We start from the raw sequence: 24,689 nt of genomic DNA, 5'->3' as shown, positions 1-24,689 counted from the left end.
CCAGAAACTATTAGATCTCTTTGATCTCCAACACAGCACATCAACCTTGACCCAGAAGATTAAATTTCTAGTAGTGGAAATTCGGGCATTGGACCCTTGGTGGATTTGATGCAGCCAAGTCTTGTATGTGATTCTCACATTCACCATAGGGGGCCATCCCCTTCCTGCCCAGGACTCAACCAACCCCGGGGACACAGAGCATGGCTCATGAAGGCTATGCGCCCACAGGGCTGCTCCATGTTATGTTTCAGAGTCTTCCATGTTGACACATGTAGCTCTGATTCATTTGCCTTCATTACTCTAAAGCATTTCACTGCATGGATATACTACCATACCTGTTCTGCTGATGAACATTAAGATTGTTCCTAGTTTTCTGATATTTCCCACAATGTTGTGGTAATGCTCTCATACTTGTCTCCTTTGCGCACATGCTGAGTTTCTCTAGGGTGTGTGTGCATCTTGGACTTTACTAGTGAATGCCAAGTGGCTTTCCAAAGATTGTACAATGTACACTCCTGCCAGCATGAACAGTCCCCAACATTTTAAACCAAAGGTAAAGATGAAAGTGCCACCTGTCTCAGTCTTGGCAGTCCTCTCGCTTAAACCCTGCTCAGAGAAGTCCCCACGCTCCAGAGTGAGGCTGTTTCCAACTTTTGCAGGATTGGAAGTTTCTCCTCTATGAGTGCCTGCTGCCAGGGCCAGCTAAATAATATGTGGGAAGTGTTCAAAAAGCAGGAAAAAGCTTTTTTCTTTTTTCCACAGTTTCTCTCTCAACCTGTAACACTGTTTTTAATTTGTTATTTAATGTTGTGCTACCTCAGGCACAGGGGTTATTCACAGCTCAAGTGCAGCCCCTCATAGTGCCTGGGGCCCTGCCCCTTGACATGGGACACACACCCAACCATGACCCCTCCTGCGCCTGTGCCCAGACCTCTACCAGTGCAGGCATGGCCACTGGGTGGGAGCGGTGCGCAGGTGGTGGGGACCTGTCCCAGGGAGGCGTGACCTCGAGTGAATCAAGGCACTTAGCTCTTGGCACATGTTCTGTTGTCCCATCAGACTTCAACTGCAAAACACAAACTCAAAGACAAAATTATTAAGGATTTCGAGATGATGACCTCAGAGCATTAAATCTGGAGTGCAGAGCCCCGTTTCAACTGCACTGGTCACTCGCCCTTGAAGGCAGCCTGCCTGCCACACCCCTCAAACCCAGGTGCCCAAGGTCCCATCGCCTGCCCTGTTCTGGATTAGCGGAGGACCCAGTGTGAGTTTGTTGAGTTTTATTAGCATAGGCATCATGGTTTCTGTGAAAATGTCCCCCAGTTGTCAAGTTTGTGTCTGTTTGGAGTTTGCGTTCCTCTTTTTGTTCCTCAATGGCTTCAGCCACTTGACCTGATTCTTCTTTTGGTTCTCTGTTTCTCAGTGGGGCAGTATGTTTGTTCACTACATTTGCAGACATGTCGCTTAGGCCCAGGTACCAAAATAATGTTTAAAACTATATGACGGGGGACTTCCTTGGTGGGACAGTGGTTAAGATTCCGCCTGCCAAGGCAGGGGACACAGGTTCGAGCCCTGGTCCAGGAAGATCCCACATGCCACGGAGCAACTAAGCCTGTGTGCTACAACTACTGAGCCCACGTGCCACAACTCCTGGGCGCCTAGAGCCCGTGCTCTGCAACAAGAGAAGCCACCACAGTGAGAACCCCGGGCACCGCAGTGAAGAGTAGCTCCCGCTCGCCACAACTAGAGAAAGCCTGCGTGCAGCAATGAAGACCCAACACAGCCAAAAATAAATAAATTAATTAATTTTTAAAAAAGGGACTTGCCTGGTGACGCAGTGGTTAAGAATCTGCCAATGCAGGGGACACAGGTTCGATCCCTGGTCTAGGAAGATCCCACATGCCATGGAGCAACTAAGCCTGTGCACCACAACTACTGAGCCTGTGCACTAAAGCCCGAGAGCCACAACTACTGAGCCCGTGTGCCACAACTACTGAAGCCTGCACGCCTAGAGCCCGTGATCCGCAACAAGAGAAGCCACTGCAATGAGAAGTCCGCGCACCGCAATGAAGAGTAGCTCCCGCTCGCCACACCTAGAGAAAGCCCGTGCATAGCAACAAAGACCCAACGCAGCCAAAAATAAATAAGTAAATTTTTTAAAAAACCCTGTATGATGGAAAAGTATGGAAACTCTTTCTAGAGACTAAGTCAGCTACAGCTCTGTTTGGCTTATCCTATGTGTGGCTCCTCATCTAATCTAGTGAAATATAAAGTCAATGTGATAATCATCAGTGGAAGTAAGGCAATTTTGACTAACAACTACACTCCAACCCAAACAATAATAAGGCATGGTAAGAAATAGCATAAAAACTAGTTTTAAAATATTTCTGAACAAATTTGTTTTTAAAATTGTAAGATTTTATTTTCTCAACAAATGTTATTTAGAATAGAAAAGTTAATTTCGTATTCCATTCAATATGAGTAGAAAGCACTGAAATTGGATTTGGATCAGAATGGAAAATTTGAAGAGAGTTCTGGGATTTCTCGAGGTTGGGCAGCTAAAGACTTCGTAGGAGAAATCCTTTTCGTGTGTGTTAATATTCTTGCTGTTTAAAAATAAGTATTTGCCTTCAAAAAGACATTTCTAAAAATAAATTTAGTTTCAGTTTTGTTTATTCTTCTCCTTTTTTAAAAAAAGTTGTTTGGACTAACATAGTTTTTTACCATTCCTATCCACTAAAATTTTCCAGAATACTAAATTTCCAAAATTCAGCTGGTGATAGAGTTTGCTAGGAAAAAATAATAGATTATAAGGAAGCAACAGGAAACACCCAAATTTCTGTTTATTCATAATGTAACTACACATTTTTATAGCCATTCATTAACTGTTTGACCCAGAGCCTGGGGGGTCAGCCTCTCAATTTGTCGTCTGGTAAACTGAGAGCAACAGAGCAGCTGCTTCCCTGCCTGGAGATGAGGTGATAGGTGGTTAGAAGGAGAGCGGGGAGAAGAGTTACATTTGTGGGGTGTTTGTTTTATGACACTTGTCTAGCACATATCCTTACTTAATCCTCACAACTGAGCCCCTTGGCAGGTGGGGAGACTGAGGCACAGAACAGGGCAGTCACTTGGCCAGGGCCACCGAGTGGAGAAGCCACAGAAGCCGTCCAGCTCAAACACTCTGTCCCTCTCAAGATCAGGGAGCCTAGTGGTACTGAGCCCTGTGGTCTACAGAAGGAAGCCAAGCGCTCTCTGAGGGCACACATGCCTCTGGTCTGCTTCTTCTTTCTCTGTTCTCCTTTCAGCTGTCCTTGGTCCCTCAGGGTCACATGGAGAGAAGCGGCTGCTTTCAGAGGCAGGCCCCTGAAGTGCTCTGCGCTGGTGGGGCCGTCCACGAGCCATAGAGGTTTAGAGAATTTCAGTTTCTCTGATGGGGGAAGATGAACGGCCCAGACAGCCTTTACCGGGAAATCAGGCTAGTTAGAATGAGTGGCACTCAGTGGGCAAGGCTCCCCCATGCAGCCCAACACAGAGCAGGGAGTGTTTTCCAGATCAGGAACCTGAAGCCAGGAGAGAAGTGATATGACCAGGATCCCACGGCAAATTGTGGCAGAACCCGGCTCAGCGCTGGGCTTCTCACTGTCTTCACCCTGGTCAGTATGTGCCACACAGCTGCAGATGGCTGGAGATGGCACTCGTAGGTGGATGTTGGCATCTCAGTGTCATTCTCATTTATTAGGAGGCTTGGAGCCACATTCTTCTTGGGAGCTGATTATATGTTTACAAAACCGAATTAACTCTTTGATCCTTGTTTGAGGTCCTGGGATCTTGAATTGTAATATGTGTTTCACGCCTCATCCCAACTCCACTGCAGATTTTGCATGATGAACAGATGGGAGCAGTTAATCTGAAATTCCTCGGGGCAGGATTTACTAACTGTATCTGTGTGGCCTGCAGGAGCTAAGAAAACTTTCTGAAGTGCCATACTCATGGAGTGCCATGTCCTGGGGAGAATCTAGCTTGGGCTGCAAGGTGAACAAGCTAGTACTTTCTTCAGGGCACCAAGCAAAGTACTGCAGGGTGGAGCTGTCTTGGTCGCTGTGGTTCTTCCTCCTCTGGCCTGTCCCATCTATCTGGCATGCTTTGCCCAGCAGTGTCTCCGAGATGCTATGGGACAAGAACACAGTGAGCCCAGCTGAGAAAGATGCCCAGTTTGATAGTTGTCCCCGGCCACTTGCTGAGTCCCCTCAGTCTCTCAGATTCCTGGCCTCAAGCCCAGCTGTGCAGCTCTCAGCCCCTCAGCTCAGCTCCTTGGAGGCTTCCAACCTCAGTCATGACAGCCCCCTCAACCCTGTCTCTTGAATCTTGAACTGAACCTGCCTCCAACTCATGCCTGTCCCCATCCAACTCCTGAGAAGCCCCTGGTTTCTTACCCCAAATCCCTGCACTTTACCAAACCTCCGTGTTCCCTCCGGACCATCCTCCATCAAGTGGGGTCAGGGAAAGCCCTGCTACGACCTGTCAACTTGATACTTTGGCAGGTGGGTGTGGGATGAGGCCAGGGTTGGGTCAGGTAGGAGACAAAATAGCCAGAGGATGGAGAGGGCAGCTGGACATGGGGCTACTCAGGAGTCAGGCCAAGGAAGTTCAACTCTGATGTGAGTCCACAGAGCGAGTGTAGACTGGACACAGGTGACACAGCTGAGAAGTCCAAAGCCTGAGAAAGGTGGCTTGGAGGGAAGTGGCAAGTGAAAAGCAGAGACTGGAGACCAGCTGCAGCAACTGAGGGTCTCTGGCTCTGGTGCATCTCAGCTGGGAACGTGTGGGAGGTGCAGCCTTCGGCCTACGGCCCTGACTTGATTCTGTCCCTTAGGCTGTGACACACAGCACCCTCCCAGCCTTTACTGTCACCTCTATGCTGACTGCGGCTGTTCCTCTCCTTCCACCCCTTAGGTCTACCTCCTGAACCTCTCTGCTCACTTGCACACTCCTTGCTATTTCCCCACAAGCCCAGCTTTGGCTCCCGGCCCACCTGCTGGACCTCTGACCCGAGGCTTGTGTAGGAGATGCCCTGCTAAGACCAAGAGCAGTGCCTGAAGCCTTCAGGAGAGGCCCTGGTGTGACCTGTGACTTTCTTCAGATACTCTTGGTGCTCAGCCAACCTTGGCTGCTCACTGAACATGACCAGGATACACACACACACACACACACACACACACACCTGTTTGCTTTTGACTGAGGTGTTGGCTGCTTCTGCCCTGTGTCTGGCCCTGTCCTGTCCTGAGTTCTCTCTCCCTTCACTCAGGGATAGAGTTCTGGGGTTCCACCTGGGCTGCGTTGGGTGCCTAATCTGTCCAGTCCTGTTCTTGCTTCATGATCTCTCAGAGCTAATGTTGCAGGGCTGAGGCTGTGGAAATCGTGTGGGCAGGAGCCTCACCCATCTTGTTAGCCTGTGACTCCTCAGTGCCAACACATAGTAGGTGCCCAATAAATATTTGTACAGGGGCCTGAGTTCCAAATAGGGAGGTGGGTGGTCTCAGGGTCAGGGCCCTGATGTCCCTCATCCTCTGCTGCTAAGATGCACATCTGTGTGTGGTGCATGTTAAACACTAGATGCGCCTGGGGCACCTGTGTCTTAGAACCCTTATCCTTCTCCATCTGACTCTGTAGTTGACTTGAGTGCCCTGCTTGTTCACGCCCTCATGAACATATGCCAGTGGGGACAAGAACTCTCCTGGGAAGACTGTGTTCTGTTGAAATACAAGTGCTTTGGGGAAACAGGTGCTGTGCCAATATGAGCCTTGTGCAGGTGCTTGGTCAGGGGAGAGGTCACTCATTTTTGCCTTGCTCACTGGGGTGGCCATTCTGGGCACGTGCTTTCAATTAAAATTCACCAGGAGGATTTGCTGGGCTACCTGACAAGGTGGTGAGTTGTTGCCTGGTGTCTCCTGGGTGAGAGATCTAGAAAGCAGACCTTTCCCACCATTTGGGGAGCTGAGCTCAGTCAGCAGTGTCCGGAGGATGGGGGTTGCTCCCATGTTCTGAGTCTACAGAGACACTGGGTCGAGGGAAGAACGTAGATGCTGGCCCGAGCTGGAGAGCAGAGCGAGGTCTATGGGGCTTAGAGAGGAAGCTCAGACTATTTGCAATGCACACACCCTCCCCCCAGTACCCCCCGTTGCAGCCTGGCTCTTCTCAAAGTCAAGGTGAACTTCCTGAGGAAGTGGAACCACGGAAGAACCTAGAGGAGAGGACAGCCTACTTCTCAGTCTCGCCTGAAAATCTACCTGCTGGCAGTTTCTGTGGATGCCTGTGAAAGTGTGTGTGATTTAAAGGAACATGCAGGACACTGTCCCATCAAGTGATGAGTTCCTTTGTCATCAAATACAAGAACTATATATTTGGTCTTTGTCCCTGGTTCCAGGCACAGAGCTTCTAAAACCCTTGTAGCTTCCTGAGTGATAGGGGTGAGAGGAACATTTTTGGTTATTCATATAAGCCTCTGCAACCAAACCTGAGTTTATGCTAATGAGATGACTCTTGGAGGGTGGGCCCTGGTTGCCAGAGGAACCAACCATGGGATTAGAGGATTGGAACTTTTAGTTTTTTGATTTTTTTTTTTGAAGATTGGAACTTTTAGACCCACCCCTCCCTCCAACCTCTGGGGAGGAAAGAGGGGTTGGGCATTGAGTTAACCACCAATGACCAGTGATTTAATCAGTCATGCCTGTGTAAGGAGCCTCCATAAAAACCCTAAATGAAAGGATTCAGAGAGCTTCCAGGTTGGTGAACACATTGAGGAGCTGGGAGGGTGAGGTACCCAGAGCGGGCATGGAAACTCCATGCACCTTCCACATACTTTGTTTTTTTGGATCTCTTCTATTTGGCTGTTCCTGAGTTGTAGCCTTTATAATAAACCAGTAGTAGTAAGTGTAGTGTTTCCCTGAGTTCATGAGCCATGTAGCAAATTATGGAACCTGAAGAGGGGATCATGGGAATCCCTAATTTGTAACAAATCAGAAGTGTGGGTAACCTGGGGACCCACTACTTGTGACTGGTGTCTGAAGGGGGGCAATCTTGTGGGACTGAGCCCTTTACCTTTGGGATCTGTACTAATTCCAAGTAGTTAGTGTCAGAATTGCTTGATGTGAGGGTAAACCCCACACATTTGGTGGCAGAAGTATTGTGAGTAGAGGACACAGTTTTTCCTTTGGTCATGTAGGAAATAACCCCAACACATATGTCCATTTTGTGGTTGGCTTTTTGAATCAAGCTTTCCTTTAGTGAGGCTAATGCTATCAAGGAAAATCCACAAGAGGTGAGGGAGGATCATAGCTGTTGGCAGGACTGACCACAAGGTGGAAAATTACATCCTCAGCCTAGTTCATACACAAATGTATGGGAACCATTGCCACTGCAGGCCCTTTTGGTGCTTGAATGCGATAGAAATTAACTCCTTCATGTAGAGTTGAGTGTTTGGCCCTCAGAAAGTCAAGGCCTGCTGACATGAAAAATTGCTGGCCTGGCTTCTAGAAGGGAGAGAGCTAAGAATTTGACTTAACAAGGTCATCAACCTCTGGGTGCCTCAGCCAGAACGACAGTCTGTCCAGCAGACCATAGAGATTTCAATCAGGTCAGTGTGGTAAAGATTAGAATCTGGGTTCAGCCAATTGCTGGAGGAGCACTTTGCACATAGCATTGGCTTCCTGGCTCCAGAATTATTTCACAGCTTATTCATTGTAGGTTGTGTAATAACCATTTTGTTTGACAGCCCTGACCTGAATGTAAGCCCCAGTGTTTCAGTTTCTTCAGATACCAGGCGTGGCTCAGCATCTCACCTCTGCCTTATCCAGTTCTGCAGCAGTGTTAGGAGTATTCCCCGAGTGCGTTGCTACACATTCCACAAACAAGGCAGGAATGACAGCAGTCCACATGCTCTGCTTGGTTGGGTGGACTCCTCCAGGATCCTCATGTGATCACCACTGGTCCCAGTGACAGACCAGCCCTTCTGCCGCTCCCCATGGAGCCTGCTCCATCACTGTCATCTTCCTCTTCCTCAACAGGAGAGGCTGGACACAGAAGGCACTGCCCTGCCTTTGAGAAACCTGGAACAATTGGGGGAGACACAGCTATGTAGGTAAAGAATACCTGGATGGCAGAGGAGACATGATTCTGTAGATAAACCCCACACTCATCTGCACCCAACCAGGAGAGCAGAGGAGTGACTGGTCTCCACCACGGGGCCAAGGGCTGCCACCTTCCCTCCTCCTCCTCCTTTTGAACAGCTTTATTGAAGTATAATTGATGTACAATAAGCTGCACATGTTTAAAGTATACAGTTTGATGAGTTTGACATATGTCTATGCCTGTGAAGCCATCACCACAGTCAAGACAATAAACATATTCATCACTCATTTCCTTGTGCCCCTTTGAAACCCCTCCTTCCTGCCCTTCCTGCCCTGCTTAGCCAACCACTGATCTGCTGTCAGTCACTATTAGATCAGTTTACTTTTTCTAGAATTGGATATATGTGGAATCAAAACGTGTGTTCACTTTTTTGCCTACCTTCTTTTACTCAACATTATTATTTTAGGGTTTATCTATGTTGCTGCATATATGAATAGTTTGTCCCTTTTTGTTGCTGAGTAGCACTCCATCATATGAATATGCCACAGTTTGTTTATCCATTAATCTGTTGATGGACATTTGAGTTGTTTCTAGCTTGGGGCTACTAGAAATATAGCTTCTATGAATGTTCACATACAAGTATTTGTGTAAACATATGCTTTTATGATTCTTGGGCATGGAATGGCTGGCTCATATGTTTAACTTAAAAAAACCTGCCAAACTTTTTTCCAAAATGGTTAAATCATTCCCATCAGCAGTTTATGAGAGTTATAGTTTCTCCATATCCTTATCAACACTTAGTATGGTCGTCCTTTTAAGTTTTAGCCATTCTAGTGGATGTGTCATGGTACCTTACTGTGGTCTTAATTTGATTTCCCTAATAACTAATGATGTTGACCATGTTTTCATGTGTTTACTTGCCATCCATATATTTTCTTTGGTGAAGTGTCTCTTCAAATTCTTTGCCCATTTTAAAAGCTGGGTTGTTTATAGTAATACAATGTATAAAATAATTATACTATAGTATAACTTACATGTTATATATTATACATTAAAATAATATATAATATTTATTATAAAATATTTTAGATTATATATTATATATAAATATTTACAAACTATATATCCCCCAAAAGGTTTATATTTCAAATATATATTCAAATATATTATATTCCTCCTGGGAATTTATTGACAGTTTCTGTGGTAAAATGGAACCAGGTAACAACTATGTTGAAACATCAAGAAGGAGACTAAAGTTTATGCTTGCTTATTTAAAAAAAATTATATATATATATCTCCACCAAAAAATATGCCTTTTGGTGGATATATCGTTTGCAAATACTTTGTCATAGTCTGCGGCTTATCTTTTCATGTCTGCAGCAGTGTATTTTGAAGCACAAAAGTTTTAAATCATTAAATCTTCATTAAAAATGAAGATTTTTAGATCAATATATTGATTTTTATCTTTTAGAGCTTGCACTTTTTGTGTACTATTTAGGAAATCTTTGCCAAATCCAAGTCCACAAATGATTTCTCCTGTATTTTTTTCTAGTCATTTTATAGTGTTAGTTCTTACATTTAAGTCAATGATCCTTTTAAATTTTTGTATATGGTGTGAGGTAAGGGTCTAGGTTCAGCCATTTTCTTCCTAGATTCCTGGTGCCCTGGGTTAGTATTCTGTCTTCTCTCCACCACACCTCCATTTCCACCTCTTCATGAAGCTACCATCCTGTCTCTGATGTTTCCTAAGCTATTCAGCCTCTGATCTCCTGCTCACATTCAAGCACTTGGTGGGGACAGAGACACCATCCCCCTTCCCCCTGCTCTGGATGCCCTGGAGCACCCCCATCTGGCAGTGATCATGGAGGTGAAGACCAGAACAGCATCCCTTTGAAGCCATTCCACTCTTGATGGACAGTAAACGCTTGTGACAATTTGCCTTCCCAGATATTTATCTCTTATAGTGACAGCCAGAGGGTCTGGAACTCCCCACTGGGAGAGATAACTGGACTCTTAGAGTTCTAAAAATCAACTGGAATCTCATTTGACCCAACATCCTTGTTGGCACTTGCAGAAATCCATGTGCTTGGAAGGTAGGCAGCCTTCCTGAGTGGGAGCAGGTATTGTTATCTTCATATCGGAAGTGAGCAAACTGAAGTTTCATAAGATTCAGTGACCTGACCAAGGTTACCCAACTGGCTCATCACAATGTGCCTTAACTCCTGGGCCCAGAAAAAAAACCACACTCAGACTACCTACTCCCAGGCCAGCAGTTCCCACCCTGTAAATGCTGCAAGTTGCATGTGGAATTTTCCTGCCAACAAGACAAACTGCGGCCACACATTCTTTTATGGTTTCAAAGAAAAGCAACTGCAATGAGTGAAGGGTTTAAAAGGGTATATTTAAGGTCTTGGGTGCAAATCAAAGAAAGGTTTGGGAGAGGCTGGTTCACCCTTTTCCAAGTGGATCTAGGCTTTATTTTTTTCTTCTACTTTTTTTGGGTCTGGAAAGGGAGCTCTCCTGCAGGGTTCAGGGGTCAGCTCACAGCACTGAGTCTGTGGGAGGAAGAAGGTGAGGGCTGGCTGGTGTACCTCTTCAGTGCCGCACACATCAGGTCCTCCACGATGCCTCACAGTCCCCATCAAGACCCAAGTTTCTCAGCCTGGCCCATTTCCAACCTCAGCCTCTTTTCCCCAACCTTTTCATCAGCCCTTTGTCCACCTAGCTAGGCTGGTCACCTCAGGGACACCCACACCCTTTACCTGGTCTACACCCTTCTTCCTGTCCCTCAGCTTTGCACGCAGGAGTACCCCTGCACTCGGTCCCCTGAGAATCAGCTTGGGTCCCAGATTCTCTCAGCTGGATGGGCCTGTTGCTGCCCTGGCACCCTCAGGCCTGGCTACCCTCACATGTGCTATGCCTGTCTCTGAGGCTCAGTCTTGTAGGACCTCTTCCCCTATGGCCTGAAACTGGTAATTAGGCCTCATCTCATTTTCCTCTGCTTAGCTTTCCCATGTGTCTTACCTCCCCACATAAATTGTAAGCTCCTCCTGGGCACGGATAGGTCTGATCCTTCCTCATTCCATTGTATCTCCTCAACACCTGGCCTCATCCATGTAGCCCCAAATTGATGTGGATTGCTTTGATTTGATTTGCCTGGGTCTGAGTCTTAGAAGGAAGGTGGGAGGTTTGCCAGCTGTAGTTTATAGTTTTCCTATGAACTCTGGAAACAGGCTATGGTGACACAGAGATGCAGACTGCTCTCAGGGCTGGAGGCTTGGGGTTAATAAAAGCTGGAGTTCATCTATGAAGAAGAGAGAAATAAGGGGCCATGGAAGAGAGGTCCTGAACTCAGAACCAGCCCTTACACCACCAGGAGTATCCCTGCCAATAGAAACATCTCCATTGTTTTTACACACAGGGAGGGCAGGAATGTTCTGCGTGCCAAGCTCCAGGAGAACTCAAGCTCTGCTGCTTGGGAATGATTTTGCTCGTGTGCAGCTTCTACCCGTCTGCTTGAACTGGTTATAAAGAATTCAGAAAACATGCACACCAGGCACTGCAGAGGGTACTTTGGGGACTAAAGGACGAATAAGACATGGTCCTGGCTCTTAGTAAACTTGCTGCCCAGCAGTACTAAGTTTACACACTTGAGTATGATGCAAGTCCTTGACAGTCACCAAAGGCAGGAGCTGTTTGCTGGAGAGGAGACATTTAGGATGAGAATTCCAGAAGATTAGGGCTTGGAGAAGGAAATTGCAGGAGGAGGGATCTGCCTGAGTGAAGGCAAGGAGTTAGGATCATGCAGGGCATGCACAGAGGATAGGACTGAGTTGCCTGAATGTAGGCTGAGACGGGAGCTTAGGACCAGTCGGTACATATCCTTGAAAGTCAAGAGACAGAAGATAGAATGGTGGTTGCCAGGGACTTGGGGGGAGGGGGAAGGGGAGTTGTTGTTTAACAGTACAGAGTTTCAGCTTTGTAAGATGAAGTGTTTTAGAGATGGATGGCCGTGATGGTTGCATAACAATGTGACTGTACTTAATACCACAGTATTGAACACATAAAAATGGTCAGATACGTTTCTCCAAAGAAGATATACAGGTTGCCAACAAACACGGTGAAAGGATGCTCAACATCACTAATCATTAGAGAAATGCAAATCAAAACCACAATGAGGTGTCACCTCACACCGGTCAGAATGGCCATCATCAAAAAATCTACAAACAGGGCTTCCCTGGTGGCACAGTGGTTGAGAGTCCGCCTGCCGATGCAGGGGACACGGGTTCGTGCCCCGGTCTGGGAAGATCCCACATGCCGCGGAGTGGCTGGGCCTGTGAGCCATGGCCGCTGAGCCTGCGTGTCCGGAGCCTGTGCTCGGCAACGGGAGAGGCCACAACAGTGAGAGGCCCACATACTGCAAAGAAAAAAAAAAAATCTACAAACAATAAATGCTAGAGAGAGTGTGGAGAAAAGGGAACCCTCTTGCTCTGTTGGTGGGAATGTAAATTGATACAGCCACTATGGAGAACAGTATGGAAGTTCCTTAAAAAACTAAAAATAGAACTACCATATAACCCAGCAATCCCACTACTGGGCATATACCCTGAAAAAAACATAATTCAAGAAGAGACATGTACCCCAATGTTCATTGCAGCACTATTTACAATAGCCAGGACATGGAAGCAACTTAAGTGTCCATCGACAGATGAATGGATAAAGAAGATGTGGCACATATATACAATGGAATATTACTCAGCCATAAAAAGAAATGAAATTGAGTTATTTGTAGTGAGGTGGATGGACCTAGAGTCTGTCCTACAGAGTGAAGTAAGTCAGAAAGAGAAAAACAAATACTGTATGCTAACACATACATATGGAATCTAAAAAAAACAAAAATCGTTCTGATGAACCTAGGGGCAGGACAGGAATAAAGGCGCAGATGTAGAGAATGGACTTGAGGACACTGTGAGGGGGAAAGGTAAGCTGGGATGAAGTGAGAGAGTAGCATTGACATATATACACTACCGAATGTAAAATAGATAGCTAGTGGGAAGCAGCTGCATAGCACGGGGAGATCAGCTTGGTGCTTTGTGACCACCTAGAGGGTTGGGATCGGGAAGGTGGGAAGGAGATGCAAGAGGGAGGGGATATGGGGATATATGTGTACATATTGCTGATTCACTTTGTTGTACAGCAGAAGCTAACACACCATTGTAAAGCAATTATATTCCAATAAAGGTGTTAAAAATAAATAAATAAGAAATAAAACCACCCTAAAAAAAAACGGTCAGATGGTATATTTTATGTTATATGTATTTTACCACACCAAAAAATTAAAAAATCCTTGAAAGCCAGCTTAATGTTTTAAGCGCATGACCTCTGGATTAGATAAACAGACCTAGGTTGGGTAACCTTGGCGTCATAGTTGTGCAACCTTGGGCATGTTAGCTCATTTCTGAAAGCCTCAGTTTTCTCATCAGTAAAACTGGGATGATGTCAAAACCAGATTGTAGAGCAGCTGTGAGGAGTAAATGAGGATATGGCTGTGGTGTGCACAGTATGTGCCTACATACAGTCATACAGTAAGCACTCAGCAGATCATTATTAATGCCATGTGCTGAGTCTCTTGCCTTAGGGAGCCCAACATTGATGGCGGGGGCGGTCATTGGAAGGGGCAGGATGTGAAGCCTGGTAGTGCTCAGACATATGCAGTAGACAAGTAATGCTGGGGGCTGTGTCAGGAGACAGTGGGGGTACTCTGGGTATGGAGGATGACTTTCCAAAGCTGCATGGAGCCAGAAATGAGGTCCAGCTTCATATCACACACACACACACACACACACACACACACACACACTCTGTGATCTTGAATCCACTATCCTATTTTGTGCTTTCTATTTTTCTCATCATTTTTGTGTTTATGTCTCTTTTGGATTGATTATTTTTTATTATTGTCTTTTTTTCTCTATTAATTGAAAGTTATACACTGTGTTTCTTTTTCTTTTTCCTTTTAGATTTCTTAGAATTACCACATGCATACTTATCAATATCCAAAGTTAGTCCCTCACTTTACCTTCCTCTTTGCAAAATGTAAAATCTTAAAACATCTTAACTCTGTCTACCGCCTCCTGACTGTTACATTATTGTGATGTACTTTAATTCTATCTGGTTTTATTGTGACCTCACAGGACCTTATAATTCCTGTTATATTATACAGCCAATGTTTTTTCAGCTTTACCCACATATTTACCACTTTTTTGGGCTCTTCATACCTTCTAGCATCTCCGATTTTCCATCTGTGATCATTTTTTTTCTGCCTAACATACATCCTTTTTTTAAACAAAAACTTTTATTGGGGTATAGTTGATTTACAATGTTGTGTTAGTTTCAGGTGTACAGCAAAGTGAATCAGTTATACATATACATATATCCTCTCTTTTTTACATTCTTTTCCCATATAGGCCATTACAGAGTACTGAGTAGAGTTCCCTGTGCTATACAGTAGGTCCTTATTATCTATTTTATATATAGTAGTGTGTATATGTCAATCCCAATCTTTCAATTTATCCCTCCCCCTCTTATCCCCTAGTACCCATAAATTTATTTTCTACATCTGTAACTATTTCTGTTTTGTAGATAAGTTCATTTGTAGCCTTTTTCAGACTAACATACATCCTTTACAATATCCTTTAATGAGAGTTCCTTTGTTATACGTTCTGTCAGGTTTTGCTTGTCTGAAAATGTGTTTGTTTTGTGCTCATTCATGGAAGATATTTTCACTGGATAAAGAATTCTGGCTTGTCAGGTCCCTTCCACTCCCAGCTTCTATTGTTGCCATTGATAAATCAGCTGTAATCTAAGCACACTGAATTTTTCTTTGGTTCTCTCTCTCTTTCTTTTGTGTATGTTCTGCAATTTACTGTATGTGTTTAAGGGTGGGTTTTTTTCTTTTCCTCTTCTTTTTTCAATCCTGCTTGGAATTCCTTGGGATAATTAACATCTGTGAATGGTGTCTCTTATCAGTTCTGGTAAATTCTCAGCCAGTATCTCTTCAAGCGTTGCCCCTCTCCATGTTCTTTCTCCTCTCCTCCCAGAACTCCTACTAATGATAGGCCACTCTTTTCCATGTCTCTTAAGCTTTGTTCCGTATTTTCTATCTTTTGGTCTCTCTGTGCTGTTTTCCGTTGCTTATTTCTAATCCACCTGCCAGTTCACAAGTTGTCTTTTTAGTTAAGTCTAATCTTCCAATGCATTTTATTATTTTTTTATTGAAGTATAGTTGATTAACAATGTTGTATTAGTTTCAGATGTACAGCAAAGTGATTCAGTTATACATACATATATCTATTTTTTTCCACTGCATTTTTTTTTTTTTTTTTTTTGCAGTACGCGGGCCTCTCACTGTTGTGGCCTCTCCCGTTGCGGAGCACAGGCTCCGGACGCGCAGGCCCAGCGGCCATGGCTCACGGGCCCAGTCGCTCCGCGGCATGTGGGATCTTCCCGGACTGGGGCACGAACCCGTGTCCCCTGCATCGGCAGGCGGACTCTCAACCACTGCGCCACCAGGGAAGCCCTCCACTGCATTTTAAAATTTCAGGTACATTATTTTTCATTTCTGGAAGTTCCCTTTGCTTCTTTCTCAAATTGGTTAGGTCACTCTTTATAGTTTTCTAATTCCTGCATATATTTTCAAGCTTGTCTTTTATTTCATTAAGCATAGTAAGCATGATTGGTTTCATTAAGCATAGTAAGCATGATTGGTAAGCGTGATTGGTTTATTATACTCAATAATTCCACTATCTGAAGTTGTTGTACATCTGTGTCTGCTGTCTGTTGTCTCTGCTGGTTCTTGTTCATTGTTTCCTTGTGTGTTTGGTTATTTTTGGCTTGTGTACTGCTCAAAATTTACTTGAAATTTTATTGGGGGTATTTGCTGAAGCCTGGGAGGAAGATACCTTCCCCTAGGGAGGATTTACCTTCTGCCAGATGCCTCAGGGAAATAGCAATCCAGGAATGCTTTGAACTAAATTCATGACTTGAGGCTTTTTGAACCACTCAATGATATGAATTTGGCCAGGTAGTCTGTATGAAGGCTAGCTTGTGGTTATGACTTCACAGGGACATACCCTCCCCACTTCTTTTGCATTCCCCTGGAGGTGAGGCCTTCCAGGGTGCCAGCTTAATCTAAGAGGGTCTCCTGGTAGATTCCCCGCTTGTGACAGGCCCTGAGTTTTGTTTTTTGTTTTTGTTTTTAAATATTTATTTATTTATTTGGTTGTGCCGGGTCTTAGTTGCGGCAGGCGGGCTCCTTAGTTGTGGCATGCGAACTCTTAGTTGCGGCATGCATGTGGGATCTAGTTCCCTGACCAGGGATCGAATGTGGCCCCCTGCATTAGGAGCACAGAGTCTTAACCACTGCGCCACCAGGGAAGTCCCAAGCCCTGAGTTTTGACATTTTTCTACATTGCTCCTCAAGGCCGTTCAAACTGAGATTCACATATACCTGTATCTGAAAACACCCACAGAGCCAAAATGACTTTGGCGCTCCTTACTTTTCTCTGTTCTTGCCTCTCCTTTGATTTTGACCTTATTCCTTTCTCTCTTGCCAGTTCTTCAATACTTTCAAAAAGGATTTTTCATGTTTCATCTAGTATGTTGAGTTGTTTTCAGCAACTGTATTCCCTAAAACAGAAGTTGGAGGATCTTCTTATTCTGTGTGATTTTTAAAAATTGAAGTATACAATAGGGTGTATTTACCATATTGTATTAATTACAGGTGTATGACATAGTGATTCAGTATTTTTATAGATTATACTCCATTTAAATTATTACAAAATAATGGTTATATTTCCCTGTGCTGTACAGTATATTCATGTGGTGTGATTTTGAATAAGTCACTTCCCCTCTCTGGGTGTCAGTCTTACCTACTTCATAGGGTGGTTGGGAGGATTAAATGAGAAGATGAAGATAAAGGCACAGTGCTCTGCACATAGTGCTTGTTCTTGGCACAAGAAATAGCTGTTCCCTTTCCTCTTACTTCCTGCTGAGGCTGGATTTTTAGGACCAAGCAGGAGCCCAGTCATTGAGGCTGAGTCCCAAAGTCCTCCTTCAACCCCCGAGGTACAGGTGCCAGCTGAAGTTTGACCCCACACATGGAGGTCTGTAGCACAACCAAGCTGGGCTGGGTGCCAGTGACAGGGGAGGCCCCTGACCACCAGCTTCAGTGCTGAGGAGCATAAAGGGCCCCTGGGGAAGTCTGGACCCATGGCCTCAGCAGCTTCCCCAGAAGTGATTACCCCTCAGGCCTGCAGGGTGTTTGGCTGTACGCAGTTTGGGGTGACTTGGCTTATGAACCAAGCCTCTGGAAAAAAAAAAATTCCCGCTGGGTCTGGAAGGCCACTGATATGTGTTCATTCCCAGAGGAACCAGTTTTCTGGAGCCAGCAGGTCAGGAGTGCCCCTCTCTACCCTGGGGAGCTGGAACAAGGGAGTCCCTTGGGGGCCATACAGGCTCTCCCCAGAGTCAATTTTGACCCCTCCACCCGCCTCCATTACAGTTCTCCACCCCGCCGCCCGCCCCACTGTACCACCAGTGTCAGCCCGAGTCACCACAGCTCTTCCCTGACACCAGAGGATTTTAATGCATTTCCAAAGTCATAGATACTGCTTTCTGTGGATAATATTTTCTTCCCAAAGAGAATTCCCGAAACTCAGGGTCAGATGACACTGCAGTAACCTATTCCCTCAGCCCCATTTGGTGTTTATTGGGGAACCTCCCGTCCTTTCCTGAGCTTAACCTCAGTCATTTCTGTCCCCATGGCCCTTATGCCATTTCCCAGGAGGGTAAGGTCTGGCTGGGCAGGTTGGGCAGGCTGAACACATTCACTCTGACAGTATGCCTTGCAGAGTCTCAGCCCAGAGACACCCTTCTAGATTTGAGTCAGGTGGGGTGGGAAGCAGGTTGGAGATCTTTGCATTGGCTGTAGAGTAGCCCAGGTCTGGAAGAATGAAAAGTCACATGATCCTAACTCATTACAGAATACTTTATAGAATGAAGTCACTTTCTTATCAAATGCAGCACCTTTTGCCATTTTATCTGTATACATGCATAAAATAGCTTTTTAAACAAGCTCATCCAGCTAAAAAAAGACACAGGACCTTACAAAATGGAAAATGAGATTAAAATGTGGATGAAATGTGTCAATTAAGGAGCCCTCGTCCCTGGGCTGCTGCAGTTTATACCCTTTAGAGAAGGCAACACTCTCGGAAGGTTGGGCTATATCCCAATTATACAATGGGGAATTGGTGTGTCTTCAGAGGATAGCATTACTAAGGGCTTTTAGCATGATCTGTCTCCAAGAAATTCCCTACAGAGGCAGAGGGAGGAGAATTAGGTCAGCGCCTGACTCAGTCACCCATTCTTGTATCAAGAGGGGAACATCACTGCATCTTTTTTTTTTAAAATCTGGAATTTCTCTAGAATTCTTTGAACTCCCAGAGCAAAGTTTATAATTCTTTCAAGGCACTTCTTATCTCACATCATAAGATGTTTTTCAGAGATTTGCTCGTGTTGTTTCCTCGGCCTGGGCTGTTCTTTCACCCTTCACCTACTGGCAAACCTCTGTTTGTTACTCAGAGAGTGTTCAAGCAGCAGCTCCCCACAAAGCTGGCCCTGACCCTTGACACTCCCAGAAGAAACACTCCCAGCTCACCCAGTTCTGCTGGAGAGTGAGCTATGAATGAGAATGACATAAAACAAGTGCTATTCCCACTTTCCTTCCTGATACACTTTTTCTGGAATATTCTTTGATCAGTTCACAGAGCACTTGGAATTGTGTTGGCCTCTTGGTTCCCCCACTGGGCCATAAGCCCCTTGTGAAAGGGCTGAGTGGCCCCCTACCCCTCACTCCTACTCTCCACATCCCCAGGGATGCTTGCTGGACCAGGCTCTGTAGGCTGTGTGGGGTCATTGAGTGTCTCAATGCAGACTGCAACCTCCATGGGTTAAGGTATTCATCTGTCTTCCCCGAGGCATCTAGTATAGGGCCCCACATGTGGCAGGTACCCTAAAAATACTTGTGAAATTAAAGAAAGGGAGTGAATTGCAGACCCTTTGCAATGGAAGATGCTGAGGTGCCGAGAGTCTTAGCAACTTTCCTAAGCCAAAGTGTGTGGACTTAAGAATGAGTTTCTAGGGCTTCCCTGCTGGCGCAGTGGTTGAGAGTCCACCTGCCGATGCAGGGGACACGGGTTCATGCCCCAGTCTGGGAAGGTCCCACATGCCGCGGAGCAGCTGGGCCCGTGAGCCATGGTCGCTGGGCCTGCGTGTCTGGAGCCTGTGCTCTGCAACGGGAGAGGCCACAACAGTGAGAGGCCCGCGTACCGCAAAAAAAAAAAAAAAAAAAAAGAATGAGTTTTTAGGACCTCACTTGGTGATGCCAGCTTGAGAAACTTTCAAGCAATGCAACATTAGAAGGTCCATCTCCAAGGGAGGTGCCACAGGATACTTTCGAGGACAGGCTGACCTTTAATGAGCCCTTTGGTGGGAAACCAGTTACTAAACCAGCTAGGACGGGACCCAAGAACAACCAGCTCACAGCTGGTTCTGCTGAAGGCTAAACAATGGGAGCAGCTCCCAGCAGTGACACTAGGTTCTGAGAGAAGTGTGGCATTTATGCTCGTCTGCCTGTGGTATCAGGAGTTAGATTGACCAGAGCTGGACAGCAGCATTTCTGCCTCCAGCCCAGGTTTGTTACCCTGGGCAGTGTCTCTGGCTCTTGACTGTCCTTATTCCCGAATATGCTGCTCAGGTGCAGGAATTTTGGCCCCAGGCACACGTGTCTCTAGTTACCAGTCTCTAGTTACAAGCCTAGAAGCTTGTGGGGCATCATTTCTGGGTATTTAGTCTCCCAGATCTGAACCCTGAAGACTGATTTCCCCCAGGCCTTCTGTACTCAGCCTCTGCACTGTTCCCTGGTGGATCAGGATGAGTGGGAGCTCTCATCTGCCTGCATGGCCCGGCTCCCAACACAAAGACTAGCTGGCTTATCTTAGGCTGGCGCGAAACGGGAAGGCCAAGGCTGCAGGGCCGTGTGGAAAAGGGGTTGCCCCTGAACAGTGTCCAGCTAGAGTCTTGCTCAGGACCCTTGCACCATGGAGGGAGTTGGTCAGGACTGTCTGGGAAGTCACTCACAGCATTGGGAACTCCTGTGATTCCCTTTGTGGTGTTTCTCTCTCACTGTGTCCGGGAATCACTGTGGAGTCTGCCACCCATTCTGCTCCTCCAAGCCACTAACTGCAGATGGAGTTTCTTGTGTTTTCCACCAGACCTGGGGAGTACAGAGTCACAAACAGGTTTTGCAACCTCCTGATGAACCCTGGGGCCGAGACTGTCTGGAGGGGAGGCAGAGCCAGTCCTTCTCCTCTGCCAAGGCTCCTTGTTCCCCTGTAATGGGGGGAAGGGCACACCCCACCCAGCCCCACCTGCCTGAGGCACTGGCTGAACCCTGAGCAGTGTACAGTCTTCCCTCTTCCCTCTCCTTGGAGCCTGTGCCCCACTCACCCACTTCTTAGCTCCTTAGTTCTGAACCTCTTACACTCCACCCCTTGCTGAACCACCTCACCTTCTTGGGCAGGTGGAATCTGCTGAGTAAAGCCTCATGGTTGTCTGCGTGCATCGCACTGGCAAGACAAGGATGGACACAACACTCTCCCTAGCCTCAAGGAGCCCACAGTCTGCCGGTACAGACAAATGCTAATGACAGATTGTGTACATGGACTGTGGGATGCAGAGGAAAGAGCTGTTCATTGTGACCCGCTTCCCCAGAGAGGGCACAACGGAGCAGGGCTTGACAAAGGAGTAGGAGTTCTCTGTGTGGATGAGGCAGGAGATGGCCCAGCTGCTGGAGGGGACAGCGTGCACAAAGCCATGGGGTCATGGAACATTCAGGGAGCCACAGCCCATTGGTTACCATGCAAGAGAGAAACAAGGGAAGAGGCTGGAGAGGGTGGCCGGCCTTGCAGACCAAGCCGAGTGGTGACTCTGTCCTGAAGGCTGCAGTGAGGGTCCAAGGAGACTCCACCTGTTTCTTCTTTTTTAAAAAATAGCTTTATTAAGGTATAATTGATGTATATAAACTGAACATACTTGAAGTGTACAATCCAGTGAGCTTTAACGTATACATGTATATAAGGTATATATATACACCTGTGAAACAATCACCACAATCAAGATAATGAACACATCCATCTCCTCCAAAAGTTTCCTTGTGTCCCTTTGTCATCCCTCTGTCCCATCCCCGCTGTTTCCAAGCAACCACCCTTCTGCTGCTGTCACTACAGATTAGATTGTATTTTTCTGAATTTTATATAAATGAAATCATCCAGTATGTACTATTTTAGTTTGTTGTTCTTATCACTCAGCATATTTGTTTTGCGATTCATCCATGTTGTGTGTATTAATAATTAATTCCTTTTCATTGCTAAGTAGTAGTCCACTGTACAGATTATACCACAGTTTGTTTATTTCTTCACCTGTTGATGGACATTTGGGTTGTTTCTAGTTTAGAGCTGCCTTGAATATCTGCATGCCAGTGTTTGGGTAAGTAGCTGGGAATGGAATGGCTGGGTCATATGATAGGTATATGTTTAACTTTTTAAAAAATTACCAAACTATTTTCCAAGTGGTTGTTCCATTTCACATTCCCATCAACAATGTATGAAGTTTCCACATACCCTTTCTTGACTGACTATGAACGATAGGGTGAACCTTCAGAATTGAGTCTCCATTGGATTTGCCTAGCTGGTGACTACAGCTGAAGCCCTAAGACAGGCACTTCTTGGGCCCAGGACAGGGAGGGAGGGGTCTCCTGGAAATCCTTCCAGAAGATGGAGTCAGACTTGGCATCATCTTAGGAGGCTTGTTGGTCAATGATACTGCCCCAGGGGCTGGAGGAATTGAGCAGGCCCTGAGGATAATGAACTAAAGCACCTCTAGCTCAGCACTTGAGAAAATTCCTCTGGACCTAAAGAGCCACAGTCCAACAGTTACAGCCCAATTTTCACAGAAACTAATTTTTGTATAAGTAAATGATTTCAGCTGGTGTCGGGGCCCCAGTCAGTTGTGGGAGAGGCCTGGTCCCTGGATCAGAGCCCTATTCCTGGGAAGTGGCCCCTTGGCCAGCCTTCCCTCTCTAGAGCCCTGGGGACCATCCAGGTCAAGACTGCTGATCTAGGTCCATTCCCTGCAGAAGGGAGCTATGGAGCAGCATCCAGGACTAGAGGGCAAGGCTGATGTCCATGTCCCTCTGGTCACTGCTGGGGCCTAGCCTTTCTGAATCCTGATGTTTGTATGGTGTGAGGGAGCCCTGCCAGAGTTTGTAGTGGGCTGTTCATTCATTCATTCATCAATATTAATTACTGCCTCTTTGGAACCAGAGATGAGTCAGGCAGGTTGGGGTCAGGTTGTGAAACCCTCCAGTCCCTGCCAAGGGATGTGGTTGGTATTGTGTTTTAGAAAGGAGCCCTGGCAGCCAATGCGGAAAATGGATTTGAGCGTGGACAGACCAAGGGCAGGAAGGTCACTAGAAAGAGGCGAGGAGGGATCTGAGTGGGTAGTGGTGGTGAGAGGTCAAGGGAGAGACACGTGTGGGGGTAAGGGAGAGAGGAGTCAGCATCACCCCATGGCCACCAGCTCTTTCTTCTCATGGCTTCAGTGACATTGCTCTCTCCCGGCTCCCACCAAACACTGCATGCCTGAAAAAATAAATGGAGGGATGGTTGGAAGGATAGAGGGATGGCTATTTGGCTCAGGAGTGAACCAAGGCACACATCTCCCTACCCACCCATCCATCACCTCCTGCCTGAGCAGCCATCCTTCACTGAGGTGAAGGTGGGGACCACAGGTGTCCATTCGGTCCAGCGGGATGTTAGTGATTCATGTCTGATGGCTCTCAGCATGGACTGACTCCTGGAGGCTAAGTTAATCACCTGTGAAACAAGGGCCCTGCAATTCCTTCTTGCCGGAATTTCTAAGGCAGTGAAGGACCATAACTTTGAACTTCTGGGAAGGAAAGCCCTCAGTTTCCCATGGAGACCCCATCCTCCGGGGCGGGAGGGGAAGGAAGGAGAAGCCAGAGCCTGGTGGGGAGGTCAAAGGTCTTAGCTTGATGCCTGCCAAGGAGTTGGGTCTCAGCTGCAATCACTGAGCCTTGACGTCAGGTGACCTTTTTCTAGTTACTCACAGTGAGTACAGCACTGTCCAGGCAGGTTTCTGTCATTTGACTGACCTGCTGAAAGCTCTATCCACAGGTGACCTCAGAATGGCATTCATCGTAACCAGAGTTCGCCTGCAAAATAGTGTGCGTGGGCGGGGGGGCAGGGAGGAGAGATGAGCGGGGCTGTAGGCAGGGGCTGCTGCATTTGTCTGGTGTAGAGGAAAGAGCACTGGTGTGGTGCAGGAGAAACTGGGAGTCCTGAGTTCCAATCCCGTGCACCACCTCCACTGGGCGACCATGGGAGACAGGCACTTCACCTCTCTGAGCCGATCTGGACCCTGATCACAGGGGCTGCAAGTTGGTATTTGTGTCTGTGTTCCCTTGGCCTCAATCTGGACCCTGTGAGGGTCGAGGCACTGGGCACAGACCCTCTGAACTGGGTTTGAGAAGGCGGATCAAAGATGTTCATCCTCCTTCTCCTGCTCGGGCTGCAACTTGTGGACTGATTGATGCTGAGGGTTGACAGTGAGTGAATCTCAGTTTATCAGAGCTGGGAGGGTGCTTAGAGGTGTCCACTCAACCCTTAGTTTGATGTTAGATGAAACAGAGGCCTAGGACTTCCCTGGAGGTCCAGTGGTTAAGACTCCGTGCTTCCACTGTAGGGGGTGGGGTTCGATCCCTGGTCGGGGGACTAAGATCCCACATGCCTTGTGGTGTGGCCAAAAAAAAAGAAAGAAAAAAAAAGAAACAGAGGCTCAGAGAGGGTGGAAGAGGAGTCGAGGCCCAGGCCAGATATGGCCAAGCTTGTCCACTTGAGCTCCGAGGGCTCCCGGGGGGCCTCTGTGTTTGGCATTGTGGGCTGCAGTACCCCAGTGGTCACTGACTCAGAACTGGCCTGTTTCCTGTCCTGTGGCACCACCAGTAGGGCCTTCCTGCCCTTGCCCATTAAACCACTGAGAAAAGAGAGCCTGCGCAGTCAGGCCTACTGGGTGAATGTGGCCTTGCTGTCCACCAGACTATTGCAGTGGTAGCAGCAGCAGGAGTGGGGAAAGTGGTCCAGGTGCAGAGAACAAAGGTGAGGAGCCCCAGGGCAGGGTGGGGGCAGGAGAGGCTCAGGGCAGGAGATAAAGCTTGTGCTGAGCCTGGTGGTGCCCGGCACACAGAGCAGGAGCCCAGTGGTGTTGTTATTCTCAGTCCAGGGTGGCACTCGCCTGGTTCGATGGTAAAGGCCAGAGCATGGTGGTGCCAGCCTGAGAAACCCCGGGAAGGAGGCCTGGTGATAAGGTGTTTGGCCCTAGGCCAGATGGTACAGGCTAGGCATCCCTGGACCCAGGGCATGAATTCC

The 24,689-nt window shown here is 46.8% G+C and overlaps 1 long non-coding RNA gene across 4 annotated transcripts in view; it reads left to right on the top strand.

The window, feature by feature from the left end:
• The window catches only part of LOC117202587 (uncharacterized), a 73,685-nt gene that overhangs the window by 17,587 nt on the left and 31,409 nt on the right, over nt 1-24,689 (top strand). The window contains exon 4 of one of the 4 annotated variants that reach the window (XR_007474528.1): nt 21,692-21,729. The exons of the other annotated variants lie outside the window; for them this stretch is intronic. This is a non-coding gene — a long non-coding RNA (uncharacterized LOC117202587). The remainder of the gene's footprint in view (nt 1-21,691; nt 21,730-24,689) is intronic. 4 annotated transcript variants of the gene reach the window in all.

Source organism: Orcinus orca, chromosome 20 (genome assembly GCF_937001465.1).
Source record: "Orcinus orca chromosome 20, mOrcOrc1.1, whole genome shotgun sequence".
Lineage (NCBI taxonomy): Eukaryota > Metazoa > Chordata > Mammalia > Artiodactyla > Delphinidae > Orcinus > Orcinus orca.
This window is presented reverse-complemented; position numbering and strand designations above follow the sequence as displayed.